This window comes from Lissotriton vulgaris, chromosome 3_1 (genome assembly GCF_964263255.1).
Source record: "Lissotriton vulgaris chromosome 3_1, aLisVul1.2, whole genome shotgun sequence".
NCBI classification, from domain to species: domain Eukaryota; kingdom Metazoa; phylum Chordata; class Amphibia; order Caudata; family Salamandridae; genus Lissotriton; species Lissotriton vulgaris.
In genome coordinates this window covers 1,338,551,276-1,338,558,869 of record NC_141689.1, presented here as the reverse complement: position 1 = coordinate 1,338,558,869, position 7,594 = coordinate 1,338,551,276, and positions in this window count along the sequence as shown.

The following is a 7,594-nucleotide window of genomic DNA, read 5'->3' as shown; positions in this document are numbered from 1 at the left end:
TGGAGTTACAAACAAGCAACCATAAATACACAGACCAGCTGATCTAGAGGCTACAGGTTGTTGTATCAAGTTACATTTGTATTATCAAGTTATATTTAAAGTACAACTTGTGTGAGGGATTTTCTACTGTGCAGTGCGAGCCGCCATTACAGAGGGGGCACTGCCTTGCACGGTTCGAGCTTCTTCAAAAAATCTACTGCAATACCGTACACAAACGCACACACAAACCATTACACTATCCGAACACACTTCAAATGATGTGCTGATCAATTCTACAAAAGGAGCACGCTTGGTTGCAACAACAAACTGTAGCAGTTTCACCCTCTCCAAGCACCTTTAGAATAAGGACCGCAGCAAGAACGGCAGACTGGGGCAGGTTTGGGACGACAAACTGCAACACTTCAGCACACATCTAGAAGGATGGGCTGCAACGTAACACACGTGCGCAACCTTGGACCACACACTACAGTAATTGTATACGCAGGCCTTTAAACGAATACGATGTTCTTGTGATGTATGGAGGATTAATGAAAGGTTTCACATTTTATATTTTTTGAAAACAAACATAACAACATAATTCCGAGGTGACATTTAGAATGTATGTGACTGTCTCAGATAGCAGGGGGAGCGACCCAGTTAAAGGCAGATGTAAAAAAGGATATGGAAACACGAGGAGGGAATGAAGGGGCAGGAGCGGACAAGCAAGTAAAGTACAATAGGATATAGGCAAATGGGATGTCCGGTCACGGGGACAGAGGAATATCATTGGTTTCTACACGGGGGGGGGTACAAATCTCTCCACGATATGAGTTCCATTGACCCCATATCCTCCCCCATTTCTTAGGTCTTCCACGGGCGATGTACACAGTTTTTTCTCTGAACATGCACCAATCCATGTTTTCCTCCCAGGTGGAAACCAGGGGTGCCCGTTGAGACCCCCACAGCTGGGCTATGTCTCTTTTCGCAATCATGTTGCCAAGGGTGGCCCATTGAGTCTGCGCTACGCTATAATCATTCGGCTCCCACACGTTCAACAGGCACCTTCTGGCCTCAGGCAATAACGAAACACCCGTAACCTCTTCCATAACCTCATGCACTCGTCTCCAATACACCACCACGTCCGGACATTCCCACAAAATATGAAGAAAAGTAGCAAGCATACCACAGCCGCGCCTACACAGCACATCCATAGAGTAACCCATTCGCATCAGGCGTGGACCCGTAACATACACGTGGTGTAAAATCTTCAATTGCACCAGCCGGAGACGCACCGGAATCGCGACTTCCTTAGGGGATGATATCGCGGCCTGCCAATCTTCTTCACCCAGCTCCAACCCGTCACCGGTCCAGGCCCCACGAAGCTGCACAAGAAGATCCGAGCGGTCATTGATTAGCTTTTTATAAATGAGGGAGATGGTACTATCCGGGACATACCCGTCAAGCACCCTGTCTTCCAAGGGAGAGGACTCTGGGATAGCGGTACCGGTCGGGAAGACGGATTCAAGGGCATGACGAACCTGCATATACCGGAAGTGCGCTCTATCGCCCAGTTTATACTCTTGTTGAAGTTCCATGAAGGATTTGATCCTATCCTTGACCCAGAGGTCTCCTACCCTACTAATGCCAATAAGATCCCATTTGTCAAATCCCTTTGTCGTCCAGAGACATCCCAGTCTCTCCGCCGCATAAAGCGGAGTGGCTCTGGTCAGCCTGTCTGACCATCCCGTGGCAGCAGTCGCAGCGCCCCACACTCGTACTGCAACCCTAGTGGGACCGGTGAGATATTTCCCCGCCGACCTAGAGTAGAGCGCCCTATTTTAGTCTCCTCCCGGCAGCTGCCATTTATCCATCTCGAATGCCGGATTCGGGACCGGACCATACATTGCGTGGTTGATAGCACTCAATTGTGATGCCCAATAGTACCGTTTTATATCGGGCAACGCTATACCACCGTCGTACCAGGGCAAAGTCAATTTCGCCAGCGCAATGCGAGGTCGCCCGCCCCACACCAGCTTTCTCTGGAGGCCCTCGATCGCCCGAAAATAACTAGCAGGCACCAAGTCAAGCGTGTTTTGGAGGGCATACAGAAATCGAGGGAGGGACATCATCTTAAACAAGGCCGCTCCCCCGACCGGGGACAGCGGCAAACCGCACCACGGTGCGACGTCGGACCGAAGCTGGCGGAGCAGCGGAAGCAGATTCCTCTCATACCGTACGGCTGAGTCCAAGGAAATATAAATCCCTAAGTATTTAAAGCCGTCACACGATACCGGTATCGGACAGACACGGGGCAACAGTGGCATTCCTGCAGTGAGCGGGTAAATTCAGGACTTAGACCAATTGATGGCCAAACCCGAGTTCCTTACAAAGGAACGTAACACGTCAAACAACACTCCTAGTGACTTACGAGGGGAAGTAAGGTATAACAGAATATCATCGGCGTACAACGATATACGGTCCTCGAAGTCAGAGGACCAACTAATGCCCTTAAGCGACGGCTCCCACCTAAGCCACGCGGCAAGGGGCTCAAGAGCAAGCGCGAAAAGGAGCGGTGATAACGGACAGCCCTGTCGCGTGCCTCTTCCTAGGACGAAAGGCTCCGAGGCCCTACCGTTGACAACAACTTGGGCCATTGGTTGTTCATAAAGGAGTCTGACCCATCCAATAAAATGAGGACCAAAACCGAATTTTGCGAGGGACGCCCACAAATACGGCCATTCAATCGTGTCGAAGGCCATCGAGGCATCCAATGAGACCAAAATGGCTGACTCACGAAGTGACCCCGCCCTTGCCAGTACACCATGAAGGTGACGTAAATTGAGAGCCGTATTCCGATGAGGAATGAACCCGGACCGATCAGGGTGTATCAAATCACCGATAACCGTGATCAAACGGTTCGCCAAAGGTTTCGCCAAAATTTTGGGCTCGAGGTTCAAAAGCGAGATCGGCCTATATGAAGAGCATTGATCACAAGGCTTCCAATCTTTGTGAATGGCTACAATGGACGCCAACCTCTGATCCCGGGGAAGAACCCCGAGGTCTCGCGATTCCAAAAACATTTGGCGAAGGTGGGGTGCCATCTTGTCTGGACACAATTTGTACAGCTCTATCGGGAGACCATTCGAGCCGGAGGCCTTCCCTGAGCGAAGGGAGCGGATAGCAAGCGCTATTTCATCAGTAGAAAAATCCACCTCCATAAGCTCCCTATCTGACTCCGAAAGGCTAGGCAGCGCGATATCCCTAAGTAGCAAATGTGAATCCTCCTCCGGTCTGTCCGAGACCGGCGCGTAGACCTTCTGAAAGTGCTGAGCAAACACCGCAACTATCCCATCCGGGTCCACAACCTGTTCACCGTCCTCTCTTACCACAACAGGCACCACACAATTCAACCTTTCTCTCTTATCCAGCCACGCAATCAACTTCCCTGCCTTATCACCAACATCATACAAACGCCCCTGATGCTCACGAATCATCATCCTCGCCGCATCCTTAACCAGCGCGTAGACCTTCTGAAAGTGCTGAGCAAACACCGCAACTATCCCATCCGGGTCCACAACCTGTTCACCGTCCTCTCTTACCACAACAGGCACCACACAATTCAACCTTTCTCTCTTATCCAGCCACGCAATCAACTTCCCGGCCTTATCACCAACATCATACAAACGCCCCTGCTGCTCACGACTCATCATCCTCGCCGCATCCTTAACCAGCGCTCTGTAATCGGCCTGCTTAAGGGCCAAAACATGCAAACCCTCGGGTGTGACCCCAGATTCCAACTCTTCTTCCAGAGACGTAATTTCAGTCTCCAATCTCACCACTTCCTCATTCTTGCTTTTCCTCGCGCTAGCGATCAGGGAAAGGGCTTGACCCCGAACAACTGTCTTAAAGGCCTCAGACAGGGAAACCGAAGAGGGCACAGACCCAACATTCTCCACAAAATAATGGTCTATGCATTTAACCACCTCAGCCCTGGTTTTCGGATTGCGTAGGTGCCAGGGGTTAATTGGGGCAACCCGGCCCCCGGCTTCCAGTTGTACATCAATCGTAAGCCAGAGAGGAGAGTGATCCGAAATCCCCTGAGCAAGATGTTGAATTTCCCTCACAGAGACCATCTACACCGCTGGCTCCAGGATATAATCGAGCCTCAAGAGACTCCCATGTGCTCCCGAATAGAAGGTATATTGCGCGTGCCCAGGGTGTAGGTGCCTCCGGCAATCCACTAAACCCAGCGCATTCAAGAAGTTGCTCATCCATAACTGTGACCTCAAAAGAGTCCTGGGGGGGTGACGATCCTCGCTACCACAAACAACTGAGTTAAAATCCCCACCAACCACCAACATGCCCAGAGGGAAGTTCAGCACCACTCTACCCAGATCAGAAAACGTGACGGACTGTAAACCCGGTGGGACATGCACAGAAAGAACAGAGATCGTCTTCCCCTCCCAGACCTGTAATGGCCGCGTACCGGCCTCTATCATCTAACACAGTATCATCTATCTCCAAGGGGAGGGAACTCCTGACCAGGACACCCGCCCCCCTCGACCCAGTAGTGAATCCTGAATGTGCCACCAAACGGTATCCCCTTCTATTCAGTACCTGGCAAGCATTTCCTATCAGATGCGTCTCCTGCAGTAACACTATATCAGGTGAAAGACGTTTTCAGATACTGTAAAAAAATTCCCCGCTGTGATCCTATCACTCAGACCGTTAACATTCCAGCTCAGCACCCGCAGCCCCCTACCCCCCATTTCAAGCACATGAACTGTGCTCCCCCCATAGAGAAACAGACACAGTGGTCAAAGTGTGCAGGGAAATAGAACCTCGGGATAAACAAAGAAACAAAAAGCGCCCCCCCATCCCCCCGGAAAACCCATAGAACACACCCCCCCACCCTGCACCCCTGCGTTAGACCCAAAAGCCACCCCAACTTGCAGTGTGCCTGTCGCCCCATTAGACTAATCTACGAAAAGAGAGAGAAAGACCCCTTAGAGGAGGAAGAATCCCGAGCCCTCCCACCCCCGGGCAATCAACAGGTCATGCACATAGTAGTAGTCAAACCCCCGCTGCAAGTCCGTATAGTTGACACGCCGGTGGGGACTCACTCCACCCGTTCCTCCAGGCCACCTTCAGCTCCCATCGATTGGTCCTGTCGATCACGGTGTGCCGGCAAAGTATCGAGCCAGTCACTGGCAACCTCCGGGCGATCAAAGAAGAGCACACGCTCCTCGTGTTCGATCCTCAAGCGAGCCGGGAACAGCATGGCGTACTTTAGTCCCATGTCTCTGAGGTTCCTTTTCACACCGGTGAAGCTCATGCGATGTTTTTGCACCGCTTGCATAAAGTCCAGATAAAAGCTGACCGACGCATTGTCAAATTTAGTGGGTCTATTGGTGCGTGATGCTTGCAGGATAGCGTCTCTATCTCAAAAATTAAAAATCCTGGCAATAATAGGTCTTGGTGCGGCGCCCAGTTTAGGCCTACCACTTGGGACTCTGTGGGCACGCTCCACGGTAAAAAAGTTGCTGAGTCCCTTAGGCGCGAGATGATGCAGCACAAGATCCTCCACCAAAAGATCCGTGGAGAGCTCAGAGGAACTTTCCGGAACGCCGATAATACGGATGTTGTTGCGCCTGGCCCGGCTTTCGAAGTCGTCCAGCCGACGGGCAAACAAGTCATTTGATGATCGAAGAGTACGAACCTCCGCCTGTAGGTTAGAGACGTCTGTCGTGAGGCTTGCAGTCTTAATGTCCAGCGACTTGACCCGCTCATTGGTCTTTGCGAGGTCCGTTCTGATAAGGTTGGCTTCAATCGCAACCGTGTCTATCTTTGAAGCCAGGGTCTCATACTGCTGGCCCATCGAGGTCTTCACACCGGCAATGGCGCCCATGACATCCCGCAATGTCAAGTCTTCCATCACAGGAGAGCCATCTCCGGTCTCATCCAAGACTTTACCCGCTCCATCAGGGGATCCCTTCGGGCGGGCGAAGCGATCAATAGTATTGGATTGGGCGACACCCCCTCGGAATGCACCCCTGGTGGCTCTCTTCTCACTATCCGACCTGCCCGCCATGTTGGGTAGCGAGCCCAGTCGGGACGTTCAAGATCTGGTGAGAATGGCTCCCCGCAGCACCGACCAGTAAAGGCAGGGATGAGGGCGAGAGAAGAAGAGGTGCAGGGCCACTACTGTCCAGATTTCTTTTCTAGAGAAGAAAATACACTTTGGGGCACACGTTTTGTAGTAATCTTTCCCCACACCTTTGAAATCTCGTTCAAAAACACAAGTCAATAAGCAGTTTTGAATAGTAGAACGTTCTTAAAAGTCCCCTACACTAATCCAGAAGTGACCCTACCACTTTTGCGATCTGGGCTCCTTGTTGGTAAATAAGGCGAGCCTCGGTGGGCCGTAGGTACAGACTGTCCGCTCTTCAAGGGCAGCCCCCGTGCTCGTGCATCCTCCCAGCTGCAGCCAGCCGCAGCCAAGAGAGCGACACAAAACACGTAAAGTTGGTGAGTGATAAAGACAGAACGCATTCTCCACACTCGGGTGAGGGCCAGATGATCGCAAACGAGGCATCCCCGGTGCCTGTCGTGAGCAGCAGCTGACTCCCCCATCCCTGACCAAATGGTTTCCGAGCACAGATTTGCATTCTTTTTCGCCTAATATCGCCCAAGAGGAGCATTGCTGACTTAAGGTGCTGTGTGTGCTTGCATCAGAAAGAAAATGAGATTACAAAAACGAGCATTGGCAAAGTCAGTAGTTGTGGTCTATAACGAGGGCAAGGACTTCGTCAATAGATCTAGCGCGAGTGAACACCTTTTGAGCTGATAAAAATCATGTACATCGTATATTTACATAATGGTGCTTTCGGGTTGGTCGGCTGGATGATTGAGTGAATGAATAAATGGGCAGATACTTCATGTGAGAGGCAAAGGTGGGGTTTTGAAGCTGACTAACTGAAGGTAGATTATGATACTCCAATAACGTTGTCAGAATATTGACCAACATAAATATTTTATTGTAAATACCATCTATCAAATTATCGCCCCCAGTGAGTTAATAATACAAATTCTACACCTAACAGGGCAATATTTTAGGGCACAACATATGTCCGGCAGTGTTTCTGACAATGACATTCTTACAAACAAATAGAGCGGTGTGAGACAACTGGCAGTGCATGGAAAAGGGGCAGTGACAGGTGAGTGAATGAATTTGTGGAAAAGTGCAGGGGTGCATGACTGAATGAATGGGTGAATGCATAAATGGGGGAGGTGCTGGGGCAGTCTGTGAGAAGGAACAGTGAAGCTGCTAAATGTTGTAAACATAAAGGAGAAAGCAGTCGAGACACAAGGGATGCGGGGACAACACACAGCAAGTACTTAATTTGTGCCTGTGTTTGCCAATGCTTGGCACCAGCACTTACGTATATACATCATCACATGTTTATGTCAGCTTAACACATGGTGGTGCCATCTGTCTATTTTTGAGCAAAACTCTTTGTAAATTCTGGTGGTGGTGGGGTGGGAGTGGACCACCACCAGAATTTATGGTTAGGATCCATGCTGTGTAGATCCTACCAGCAAATGTGCCAGCTAT